Genomic DNA, 13,019 nt, shown 5'->3' on the forward strand with positions numbered 1-13,019 from the left:
CATGGACTGCAGCATGCCAGGCTTCCCTGTCCTTCACCATCTCCTGAAGTTTGCGCAAACTCATATCCATTGAGTTGATGATGCCAGTATTTTACAAGTGGATCTCTGAGGTTCAAATGGCCCTCTAGGAAGAGTACTGCATCAGGAACTAATTTGTGCTCCTGAATTAGTTGTTGCGGCAGAGGATGAGATGGTTGGATGGCATCATCAACTGAAAGGACATGAATTTGAGCAAACTCCGGGAGATGGTAAAGGACAGAGGAGCCCGGCGTGCTGCAGTCCATGGGGTTGCAGAGTCAGACACAGCTTAGCGACTGAACAACATTAGTTGCTGTGCCTCCCTTTTCATATCAGATTATCTGTAACACACACTAGTGCTTTTGGTACTCAGGCAAGGGCTGCTGAGATAGACGGAAGGCAGACTACAGACCCGAACATGGGGACTAGGCCTGGACTCTTGGAGGGTCAACAGGATGGATGAGCCCATCTCAGAAGGGCTCCCCTTCTTCTCTGGCAGGGACATCAGGGAGCCTAGACTCTGCCCCGCTCCCCATCCTGGCTGACTCTTCCCTCTTCATTGCTGCTTCCCTTCCCTGATCCAAGATCCCCACTTCTCTGCTGCCCCCAAGGACACTCACAAATGCCCTTTCCATTTAAGGCCTGATTGCTAATGGGCAGAGTAGGGTAGCTCAGAGAATACTGTGGATCAGCAAATGCTGCTACAGTGCATCAGGAACCTTAGTCTAGCCCAGTGGTTAACAGCACAGGCCCTGCGGGCAGACAGACTTGAACTTGCTACCTATATGACCTTGAGTTGCCTGGTCTTTCCAAGGATCCATTCCTCATCAGCACCATAGGGTACCAGGAGGTTGTGCTAAGAACTAAATGAGAGCATATATGGAAACAATTGGTTCCCACTACTGTTATTACTGGGCTTTCCTTGTGGCTTAGCTGGTAAAGAATCAGCCTACAATGCGGGAAAGCTCGGTTCAATCCCTGGGTTGGGAAGATCCCCTGGAGAAGGGAAAGGCTATCCACTCCAGTATTCTGGCCTGGAGAATTCCATGGACTGTATAGTCCACAGGGTCCCAAAGAGTCAGATACGACTGAGTGACTTTCACTTCACTTCGTTATTCTGCAGAGATTAGTTCCCAGTGCCCAGTCCCTGACGTCCTGTCTTGGGATCACCCATATTGCCATCATGTTGCTGAAGCTCCAGTATTTTGACCACCTGATGCAAACATCTGACCCACTGGAAAAGACCCTGATGCTGGGAAAGATCGAGGACAAGAGGAGAAGCAGGTGGCAGAGGATGAGATGGTTAGATAGCATCACTGACTGAATGGACATGAGTTTGAGCAAACTCCAGGAGATAGTGAAGGACAGGGAAGGCTGGCGGGCTGCAGTCCATGGGGTCGCAGAGAGTTGGAGACGACTGAGTGACTGAACAACATGTTGCTGTCAACTTTTATTCTTGAGGATAGGCTAGCCAACCAAGGCCAGCAGTAGCCCATCAGGTAACCTGATGCAATTGAGAGAAGGGCTCCCTTCTTTTGGGCAGACCCAGGGCACTGGAGAAGGCAATGGCACCCCAATCCAGTACTCTTGCCTGGAAAATCCCATGAACGGAGGAGCCTGGTAGGCTGCAGTCCATGGGGTTGCTGAGAGTCAGACATGACTGAGCCACTTCACTTTCACACACTGGAGAAGGAAATGGCAACCCACTCCAGTGTTCTTGCCTGGAGAATTCCAGGGACGGGGGAGCCTGGTGGGCTGCCATCTCTGGGGTTGCAGAGTCGCACACGACTGAAGCGACTTAGCAGCAGCAGCAGGGCACTGGCTCTGTGACCAGGCATCTGTATGTCCTGCATAAACCCCATGGCTGAACACATTAATCCTCCTCCTCCAACAGTAGATGGATTTTTTCCTGCAAGGATTGCAGGCAGGCTGGAAGCTCAGGTACAAGAAGCCCTGCCAGCATAAAGTGGCACCTGGAAGGAGACGGGGCCCTTCCACCTTTTTGTACCAAGAGAAGGAAAATGGCAATCCAGTATTCTTGCCTGGGAAATCCCATGGACCAGAGGAGCCTGTTTCTCACTCTGGATGGGGCCTGGGCGGCATCACCCCATTCGTCTTCCCCAGGGGATGTCCTGCCTGCGAGCCCTGGCTCCTGAGCCCTGGAAGTCTGCCTCATGGACAGAGAAGGAACAACATCATGGCCTCAGGTTCAGCCCATGCAGGGCTCCAGTTAGCTCTACCAGTGACCACACTGTTGATGGGATTCCTGTCCCATTCCTGTGCTTATCCTCACCGTGTTGAGAATTCACTGGCGTGTGGATGTAGTTAGATTGGGAACTGAAGCACAAGCCTCTTTATTTTCAATATCTTAAACTCCTTATACCAAGCTTCTATTTTCAGGGGGTTAAAACCCATCAATCAATCGTCAATGAAAAGGTCAAAGAGACCTTAGAGAGGGCACACCATCCCTCAAAAGCAAACACACAGCAGTCACTGAGCTCTGAACCCTGGGGACTCGGTGCCGCCTGACACAGCAGCCTGGACTGCAGTAAGGGGCTGACAGATACAGATCAAACCTACACGATCCCTGGAAAAATTAGCAGTGAACACCTACTAAAAAATATTCTTCCAGCTGCACTGAAGGGCCTTCTGGCCTCAGACTGGCCTTTCCAGCTCATCAGTATTGATCCATCCACACACCGGTTGCCCTCTGCCAGCCCGAAATGAGAGTGCGTTTGGAAACCAGAATAAAGAACACAACCATTCCTGGAGACCTGAGCTGGCTGCTCCTCTCTCGGGGCCCCCAAGGTACTGGAGACTCATCTCTCCCGCCCTCCCCCCACGCAGCGCTGAACACAATGCTACTCCAAGTAGCTTCCTCTTCGGATCGCCTTCTGTTTCTCAATTCAGAAACGCGCGAGAGCCACGCCTGCCGACAGCAAGAATGACTGCGGGAGGTTCGACATTCCCAGTTCCACTGTCCCAGAAAGTTTACAGCTTGCTAGCTTGTAGCCATTTTCCCACCGAAGTCAACGGGTGATACTTCACCCCACCTCCCTCTGGGGCGCCCCAGGCGCGGTCGGGGCTGCGGGGAGACGGGACAGGGAGGGGGACCCCGTGAGTCCTCACTGTTAACTGTTTCTCAAGAAACACTCCCATCCATCTGCGCTCCAAGAGAAAAGAGCAGCGTGGGATGACTCACGAGGCTCTGGCTAGCTCGTTCCTCTAACTCCTTTCTTTTGTGTGCGGTTAAAAAAAGAAGAAAGAAAATACGCACAGCCTACAGACACAACATCAACAAGACGAGAAGCCCCGCGGAGTTCGCAGGAGGTGAGGCGGAGGCTGCGCCACCCGCTCGGCTTCCCCAAACTCCAAGCCCGGCGCAGGAAAGCGGCAGCTCGGTAGTGGCCCCGGGCGCCCCGGCCCAGGGCACGCCGCTCGGCCGGGCAGCCAGCGCGGGGAGGCTGGCACTGGCGGCGCGGCCAGGGCGCCGCCTTTACCCCTGGGCGGGCGGCCAGGCGGCCCGGCTGCGCCCAGCCATCGCTTGCGCGGCGGCCAGCTGGCGGGTGGAGCGGGGGCCCGCGGCCAGGTGTCCGCTCCGGGGGACGCGCCAGAGGCGCCCGTGCGCCCGGGGTCGACGGGGAGCCCGCGTTGCTGGGGCGGCGGTGAGCGCGCCCCCTCCACGCCGCGCCCTTTGTCCCGCGTGCCGCTGACACCCGGGCGCACGGCTCCAGGGCCCGCATCCGCCGTGACCCCGGCCCCGGCCGCAGCCCAGGTCCCGGAGCCAACTCATTCGGCGGCGCCGCCGCCGGGCCCTGCTCGCACTGCAGGGGCTCGGGGCGCGGCGGGCAGTGGGGACCGCCCGCGTCCGCTCGGCGCCCAACTCCGCTTGCCCAGCCGCGGCGCCCTCGGCCCTGCAGGGGCCGCCCCGCGTGTTACCTGCAAGGAGCCCGAGCTGCGGCCGCATCTCCCCGGCGGACGCGGGAAGTCCGGCGGCTACGGGCGCCTGCCCCGAGCTGGGCAGGGGGAGGGGCCGCGCGCGCCGCGCCCCCGCCCCCCGCCGCGTTCCCCGCCCCGCGGCGCCCGCGCCGCACGCTCGCCCGCACGGACCGCAGCTCCCCACGCGCGCGGGCGCCCCCCTCACATCCCCCGCCGCCTCGGCCCGCCCCCTCCTCGCGGCCATTGGCTGCACCTGCCGTCACTTTCGCGGGCGCCGCAGGTCCCTCTCGAGCTCATTGGCGGGCGCGCCGGTGACGTCAGGCCAGAGGGCGCGAGTCGCGGCGCAGGGAGCCGCCAGGGACTGAGAGGCGGACTCGGCGCGAGAGGAGGAAGCGGAGTCCTGGGCGCGGATCCCCGGGCAGGGCACGGGCGGCGGGAGGGGGGCTGGAGGGGGCGGCCCCGGGCAGCAGGCTGCGGGGGCCGCCGTGGGCTTATAGGCGCTTCCTCCCTGTCCCTCGCGGCGCTGGAGCCTGTTCCCAGCTTGTCCGGCGCTCCTTGCGCTGGCGGTGGCGCTCGGCGGAGGGGTGCTGCCGCGTCCCTTCAGGAAAGGGAGCTGGATCGCAGCGATCCGGACGCTAGACTTCCTCCTGCCTGGGAGGAGCTGTTTCGAGTGTGTGTCTCAACTTTCTGCATCTCGGGAAAGACTCGATGAGACTGCGTTCTTCCGTCCAAGGCCCTGCTGGTACCCGGCCTTTGTTTTTAGCAGACCCTGTTCCACGGCTCTAGTCTCGCATCTCCCGCTGACCCACGAACCCTTTCCGGCTCCTGTATCCAAGTCATTTTTGTCCTGAACTTCCGCTCCCAACCGCATTGCCACTCCGCGCGTTTCATAACCCCCATTCTTACTAGATTTTTCTGCCTCCCGTGTCAAGAAAAAAGAGAAACTTTCTACACTTCCACTGCCAAGCCTACAAAGTGTTAGTCATTCAGTCGTGTCCAACTCTTTGAGGCACTATGGACTGTAGCTTCTGTCCATGGGATTCTGCAGGCCAGAAGACTGGAGTGGGTAACCATTCCCTCCAGGGGAATCTCCTGGACCCAAGAATGGAAAGTGAAAGTCGCTTAGTCGTGTCCAGCTCTTTGCGATCCCATGGTCTGTAGCCCACCAGGCTCCTCTGTCCCTGGGATTCTCCAGGCCAGAATACTGCAGTGGGTGGCCCATTCCCTTCTCCAGAGGATCTTCCCAACCGAGGGATTGAACCCAGGTCTCCCATGTTGCAGGCGGATGGTTTACTGTCTGAGCCACCAGGGAAATCTCAAACCTACAAAGCTACTCCTGCTACTAAAAACACTGATTCTGAACCCTTCCTCCATCCTGCTTTTCCCCCAGTATCAGAGTCCTATCTTAGCTCAGTATCTCCCTCTTCACTGGACCCGAGTCATAGGCATTTCATGAACCCCAAACCTTCTTCCCCTCCAGGTGCCCTTCCAGCTGCCCCTCTGCCTTGCTGCTGCTCTCTGTAGCTGAACTCCTTGAAAGGTTGTCGGCCCACGCTTCTCTAGTCTCCCAGATTGCACTCAGTTCTTGGTTTCTGCATTCCACTGAAACTGTCTTGGCTACCTGCAGTCAGTAACACAAAGAACACTGTCCTACTTCGTTATACCTAATCGCTTAGCAAAGTTCATTCTTCCTCCTTAGAACACTCTGGTAAGAGCGATAATCCGCCCCGTTCCCCACCCCCAGTCTCCTTGGCTTGCTCTGGGTCTACAAGTGATGTATTTGAAAGGTTTCAGCCCTTTGCTTTGAAGCCACAGTTTTTCCCTGCATGATTTAACACACTGCCAACATTTCAGTGAATATCTGCCAAATTTACAGTTCGGATCCTTCCTTCTCTGAGGTCCAAACCCGTGTATCTAGCTTCCTATTCAGCTTCTCCACTTGGTTGTCACCAGGACCTCAAATGGAACTCATGTAAAGTGAGAGGTGTGCTCTCGTTGCTTGCTCCTCTTCAGGTCTCCCTGTCACGGTGATGCTTCCAGTACTTCCCCTTGGTATGTTAACAAGTCACCAAGACTCTCCTTGTGATATGTGGATCAAATCTGATCAATTCTCTCCTTTTCACCGCTGCGTTTAGTGCTGTGCTACTGCGTGTGTCTTCCTAACCCACAGTCAGTGATGTCACACTGGGAGATTGCGGTCAGCCACTGTGGGAGTATTTCAGTTCAGTTCAGTCACTCAGTTGTGTCCAACTCTTTGCAACCCCGTGGACTGCAGCATGCCAGCCTTCCCTGTTCATCACCATCTCCCAGAGCTTACTCAGACTCATGTCCTTTGAGTCGTGATGCCATCCGACCATCTCATCCTCTGTTGTTTACACCATTGGCAAACACAAATCAGGGTTCAATTTGATGTTTTGTCCACTGTCTTCTTTGCTAGATTTAAGAAAGTGATGGAGGAAATAATAATGCAGATGAAACTTAAAAATGTGTTGCGTTTAGTGATGACATGAAAAGATCTTAATTTAGTGGGTTTAATTCGTGCAAAGGTGAGACATAGTTGAACAGATGACATATCAGATTTAATGACTGAATGTATTGGGAAAAGAGCAGATTGAGATGAAATTCCATTTGTGAAACCATGGCTGAATTACAAGCATTGGTTGGATATAGACACAACCCCTTAGCAAAAATCGACAAAAACATTCCATGAGATTCCATCAACTACCAGCACAGCTGGTGAAGAATCCTCCTGCAATGCAGGAAACCCTGGTTCAATTCCTAGGTTGGGAAGTTCCCCTGGAGAAGGGATAGTCTACCCACTCCGGTATTCTTGGACTTCCCTGGTGGCTCAGATGGTAAAGAATCCACCTGCAATGCAAGAGAACTGGGTTCAATCCCTGGGTTGGGAAGATCCCCTGGAGGAGGGCATGGCCCCCCACTACAGTATTTTTGCCTGGAGAATCCCTACAGACAGAGAAGCTTGGCGGGCTGCAGTCCATGGGGTTGCAAAGAGTACAATCATTGGTTGGATATACACACCAGTTCAGTTCAGTTCAGTTGCTCAGTAGTGTCTGACTGTTTGCGACCCCATGAATCGCACGCCAGGCCTCCCTGTCCATCACCAATTCCCGGAGTTCACCCAAACCCTTGTCCGTCGAGTCGGTGATGCCATCCAGCCATCTCATCCTCTGTCGTCCCCTTCTCCTCCTGCCCCCAATCCCTCCCAGCATCAGAGTCTTTTCCAATGAGTCAACTCTTCACATGAGGTGGCCAAAATATTGGAGTTTCAGCTTTAGCATCAGTCCTTCCAGTGAAACCTAGGACTGATCTCCTTTAGAATGGACTGGTTGCATCTCCTTACAGTCCAAGGGACTCTCAAGAGTCTTCTCCAACACCACAGTTCAAAAGCATCAATTCTTCAGCTCTCAGCTTTCTTCATAGTTCAACTCTCACATCCATATATGACCACAGGAAAAACCATAGCCTTGACTAGATGGACCTGTGTTGGCAAAGTAATGTCTCTGCTTTTGAATATGCTATCTAAGTTGGTCATAACTTTCCTTGACAGAATGTGGTCCACTGGAGAAGGGAAAGGCAAACTACTTCAATATTCTTGCCTTGAGAACCCCATGAACAGTATGAAAAGGCAAAATGATAGGATACTGAAAGAGGAGCTCCCCAGGTCTGTAGGTGCCCAATATGCTACAGGAGATTAGTGGAGAAATAACTCCAGAAAGAATGAAGGGATGGAGCCAAAGCAAAACAATACCCATTTGTGTATATGACTGGTGATAGAAGCAAGATCTGATGCTGTAAAGAGCAATATTGCATAGGAACCTGGAATGTTAGGTCCACGAATCAAGGCAATTTGGAAGTGGTCAAACAGGAGATGGCAAGAGTGAATGTTGACTTTCTAGGAATCAGTGAACTAAAATGGACTGGAATGGGTGAATTTAACTCAGATGACCATTATATCTACTACTGTGGGCAGGAATCTCTTGGAAGAAATGGAGTAGCCATCATGGTCAATAAAAGAGTCTGAAATGCAGTACTTGGATGCAGTCTCAAAAATGACAGAATGATCTCTGTTCATTTCCAAGGCAAACCATTCAATATCACAGTAATCCAAGCCTATGCCTCAACCAGTAATGCTGAAGAAGCTGAAGTTGAACGGTTCTATGAAGACCTACAAGACCTTTTAGAACTAACACCCCCAAAAGATGTCCTTTTCATTATAGGGGACTGGAATGCAAAAGTAGGAAGTCAAGAAACACCTGGGGTAACAGACAAATTTGGCCTTGGAATATGGAATGAAGCAGGGCAAAGGCTAGTAGACTTTTGCCAAGAGAACGCACTGGTCATAGCAAACACCCTCTTCCAACAACACAAGAGAAGACTCTACACATGGACATTGCCAGATGGTCAGCACTGCAATCAGATTGATATACACACAAGCCTTTAGCAAAAAGCAACAAAAGTATTCCATGAGATTCCATCAACTATGTAGAATTTTCAGGAAAAAGAGTATTTGCCTGCTTTTATCATTACTTGCAAGCTGCGTGTTACAATCCTTTATGTCATTTGTAACATTTATAATACATACACCTGTGTGTGTGAGTGTGCATGTGCGTGTGTGCGTAGGCATATATCTATTGTGAGAATAAGTTGTTAAGCATTTACTAACATACTACTGGTTGACATAAATTTGCCAGTGAGTGAATGGTGAAAATTAAAGGTTATATTTAGTTTTATGACTCCCTTTCAATTCTCGATAGACAATATTCTCCTTACTTCTGACCCCCAGGATGATTCGCTGCTCCCAGTGTTCTTAGTCTGAAGGCCCCAATGCTGCTGCCTGACCTGGCCCCTTGCCTGCTTCCTCTGAGTTATCTCATGGCCCTTTCACCTCTGTTTCCTGAGCTGAGCCACGTGGGCCTCTTCTAGTCCTACAGGGCGCTCTGCTCCTGTCCATCTTGGATCTTTCACATACCTGAAAGTGCTCCCCTCTGCTCACCTCCATGACACTCGACTATTCCATACTCAGGTCTCTGTGCAAATATCCATCGCTCAGATAAAGCCTTCCTTGAATTTTCTCTTTCAACCCCTTTAGGTGCCTCTGAATATGCTCCCATAGTTCTTATCACCATTGTTGCTAACTAACCACACGCTCATTATATCAAGTCCATCTCCATCATTAGACTTCCACGGAGGCAAGGACCGCATTTGCAGACAGGCCACGGTGTCTCTCAGAGAGAAGTACGTTTCTGAAAGTCATTCTGCGTGTTACTAGCAGTGTTTAGAGTCAGAATTGGAATCTCCTGGCTTAATCCAGGGGTGTTCTGCTCCATGAACTGCTGAGCTAGCCGTGATCAAAATGATTTCATACTACGTACTGAGCACGGCAGCAGGCTCTGTGGAGAATATAAAGATAAGCAGGGTGCTGATTCTGCCTGTTACAATCTTACGGTTTAATAAGAAGTGTAAGCTACAAAGAACATCTCCCTGCTGCTGGGCCATCCACTGACCCCTACCCCCCAGCCCCAGCCCCTTGGGTAGGAGCTCTGGGGTCACCACACTCACGGAAAGTGAGCTAATGTGTGCCAGGCACTGTGCGGATGCTTTGCAAATGTGATCTTATTTTATATTTGTAAAAAGACTTATTTATTTAATTTTTTGGCTGTGATGGGTCTGCTGCTACATGAGGGATTTCTCTGGTTGCAGTTCCTAGTTTCTCTTTCTATGTTATGGTGCACGGGCTTCTCATTGAGGTAGTTTCTCTCGTTGCAGAGTAGGGGCTCAAGGCACGCGGGCTTCAGTAGTTTTGGCTCATGGGCTTAGTTGTTCTGGGCACGTGGAATCATCCCGGACAAAGGATTGAACTCATGTTCCCTGCATTGGCAGATGGATTCTTGTCCACTCTACCACAAGGGAAGTCCCCCGTCAGTATGTTTTATCAGATGGCACATGGAAAAGTAGAGTATCTAAGGAGATTTTTATTTTTTTAACCTCGCCATGCAGCATGTGGAATCTTAATTCCCCTACCAGGGATGGACCTGTGCCCCCTTGCAATGGAAACACAGAGGCTTAACCACTGGACTGCTAAGGAAGTCCTGAGAATTTTATTTTTAACACATAAAAGATTTAAATTTGTTTGTATGCTGAGAAGTAAGAACTGGAAGAGAGGGAGAGGCTGAAGGTGAAGGAGAAAAAAATAAATAATATGGATCATGGTCTCTTAAAACTAAGAAAAAATTTAACCCAGAGACAGGTTGGAATAGATACTTCTTTTCCCACCGAGCTAAAAAGAATTTAATGATGTTAAATAACATGAACGTCCCATTCGTGCACGGTCTACTTTTTTGAAACATCTTATATTTTGACCTGTTCACCCACATTAACCAGTTAGCGGTCTATCTGCTCTCTCTTAAATTAACTACGTCCTGTCTTTATTTCTCCTGAGTGTTCCTCTTTGCAAGAGACTCACGATCATTTCTATTTTTAGAATTCCCTGATTTCTGTAAGAGTTGTGAGAACTTTTGTAGGTCAATCAATATTTGTCTGGTGTAGAATTTTTCTTTTTTTTTGGTATTTTTATATGGGTTAAAAAAATGCTTTTGAAAGAATGCCAAAGGGTTTCATTTGCTTAATCTTAAAGCATCATATTTTTAACAAAGCATCATATTTACATGATATTTCTATAAATTTTCATTTTTAATGTGCATTTTCAACACTAGTTATGTAACCATAAATTAAACAACAGAGCTTGTGTACCCTATGTGGTTATATTTGAACCTAAACTTTAAATCATAAAATAATTGGTGAAAGCAGTGTGATATGAGAGGAGGAAATAAATAGTTAACATAGACAGCTTGCTCTGTGCCCACAGCATCCTAGGCATGTTGTATATATTAACTCAAATAGCCCACCAGGCTTCTCCGTCCGTAGGATTTTCCAGGCAAGAATATTGGAGCGGGTTGTCATGCCCTCCTTCAGGGGATCTTCCTGACCCAGGGATCAAACCTTTGTCTCTTAATGTCTCCTGCATTGGCAGGTGGGTTGTTTAATGCTAGTGCCACCTGGGAAACCCTAATGTATAACGTATTTAATGTAGGCTGCTGAAGCTGCTCTTGCTTCAGTCATGTCCGACTCTGTGCAACCCCATAGACAGCAGTCCACCAGGCTCCCCTGTCCCTGGGATTCTCCAGGCAAGAACACTGGAGTGGGTTGCCATTGCCTTCTCCAATGCATGAAAGTGAAAAGTGAAAGTGAAGTCGCTCAGTCGTGTCCGACTCTTCGAGACCCCATGGACTGCAGCCTTCCAGGCTCCTCCGTCCATGGGATTTTCCAGGCAAGAGTACTGGAGTGGGGTGCCATCGCCTTCTCTGTATTTACTGTATAATGTAGATCAACTGTTACTACCCCTCTATTGATAGATGTGGGCCTTGAGACACAGCAGAGTTATGTAACAGCTGGACGTGGCAGAGCTGGGAGGTGAGGTCAGACAGCCTGGCCAGGAACAGGTCAAGATTTATCCGTTCACTCGCTTTCCCCGACATGGCCAAGAATTTCAAAATCTGCATTTTTATTTCCTCAGTCTTTGCCGTCTTCCTGCATCTAATCTTCTTCTCTTCATCTCAGCTGTCTTACCTTAAATCTCTATTTAAAATAAATATTATGCTAACATAACAATGAACAATAATAACAGTTAATCTTCACTGACAACTTACCATGTGTCAGCATATGTCATGCTTTCATGGATTATTTTATATGAACCTAATACCTGCCTGGAGTTTGCTATTATTACTGATTTTATGGATGTATGGGCCAAATGAGTTGATGTATACAGCAAGCCTAGGATGGTACGGGCACAGAGAATTATCTCCACCAGATATAACACATATATAAGACATTCTGATATAACTTTGCTGAGTTTGAGCTAAAACTGGTTAATGTCATTCAGGACAGTAAAATTGCAACCTTTGACCAGACAGAAATGACTTGGATCTTCAGTGGACAAGGTCTACAGATTAACATGTAAATTCACAGTGATGGAACTCTTACCTAATAGTAAGTAGAAAAAAGCAACTATAGGGAATCACCTAAAAAAAGTCAGTAATACTTGGCTGAGCCTGTTAAACAATACCTGCAGTGTGCTAGCTTCCCAGGGCTGTTGTAACAAATCACCATGAACTGAGTGGCTTAAAACCACGTAAAGTTTATTCTTTCACAGTTCAAGAGAAAAGAAGCCTGAAATCAGCATGTCACCACCACTGGTTCCTTCTGGAGGCTGTGAGTGAGGAACCAGGCATCTCTTCGAGCTGCTGGTGGTGCCTGGCGATGCTTGGTGTTGCTTGGCTTGTAGACACTCCACCAGTCTCTGCCTCCGTCATCACATGGTGTTCATCCCTGTGAGCCTGTCGTTTCCCTGTGTTTCCTCTCGATAAGGACACCAGTCATACTAGATTAGGGTCCCATGGTACTCCAGTGTGACCTCTTGACTAATTCCATTTGCAAAGATCCTATTTCCAAACACAGTCACATTCTGAGGTTCCAGAAAGGGCATGGCTCTGAGAGGCAGGGAGGGGACACTTTTCAACCCAGTATACTCATTATGACAGTAAAAGGACATGCCAGCTACATTTGCATCTTATTTCCAAGTTTGAAAGACTCAGCTGTGGCAGTTTTCACTAGTTTTCTTAGTCTCTCCGTGATGTCAGGAAGCAATAGTTAGAACTTGACATGGAACAACAGACTGGTTCCAAATAAGGAAAGGAGTACATCAAGGCTGTATATTGTCACCCTGCTTATTTAACTGATATTCAGGGTACATCATGAGAAATGCTGGGCTGGATGAAGCAAAAGCTGGAATCAAGACTGCTGGGAGAAATATCAATAACTTCAGAGATGCAGGTGACACCACGCTTATGGCAGAAAGCGAAGAAGAACTAAAGAACCTCTATATGAAAGTGAAAGAGGAGAGAGGAAAATGTTCACTTAAAGCTCAATATTCAGAAAACTAAGATCATGGCATCTGGTCCCATCACTTCATGGCAAATAGATGG

General features: G+C 49.7%; 1 protein-coding gene and 1 long non-coding RNA gene across 4 annotated transcripts in view; one reads left to right on the forward strand and one right to left on the reverse strand.

Annotated features, from left to right (window-relative positions):
- TMTC4 (transmembrane O-mannosyltransferase targeting cadherins 4) overlaps window positions 1–4,036 on the reverse strand; it is a 56,236-nt gene extending 52,200 nt beyond the window's left edge. For all 3 annotated transcript variants that reach the window (XM_042255040.2, XM_042255039.2, XM_015098258.4), the window contains exon 1: window positions 3,958–4,036. The gene's annotated coding sequence lies outside the window, so the exon portion shown is untranslated. The remainder of the gene's footprint in view (window positions 1–3,957) is intronic.
- The window catches only part of LOC114116643 (uncharacterized), a 29,407-nt gene continuing 19,563 nt past the window's right edge, over window positions 3,176–13,019 (forward strand). Inside the window, exon 1 of the long non-coding RNA XR_003590508.3 lies at window positions 3,176–3,348. This is a non-coding gene — a long non-coding RNA (uncharacterized LOC114116643). The remainder of the gene's footprint in view (window positions 3,349–13,019) is intronic.

The sequence above is a fragment of the Ovis aries genome, chromosome 10 (genome assembly GCF_016772045.2).
Source record: "Ovis aries strain OAR_USU_Benz2616 breed Rambouillet chromosome 10, ARS-UI_Ramb_v3.0, whole genome shotgun sequence".
Classification (NCBI taxonomy): domain Eukaryota; kingdom Metazoa; phylum Chordata; class Mammalia; order Artiodactyla; family Bovidae; genus Ovis; species Ovis aries.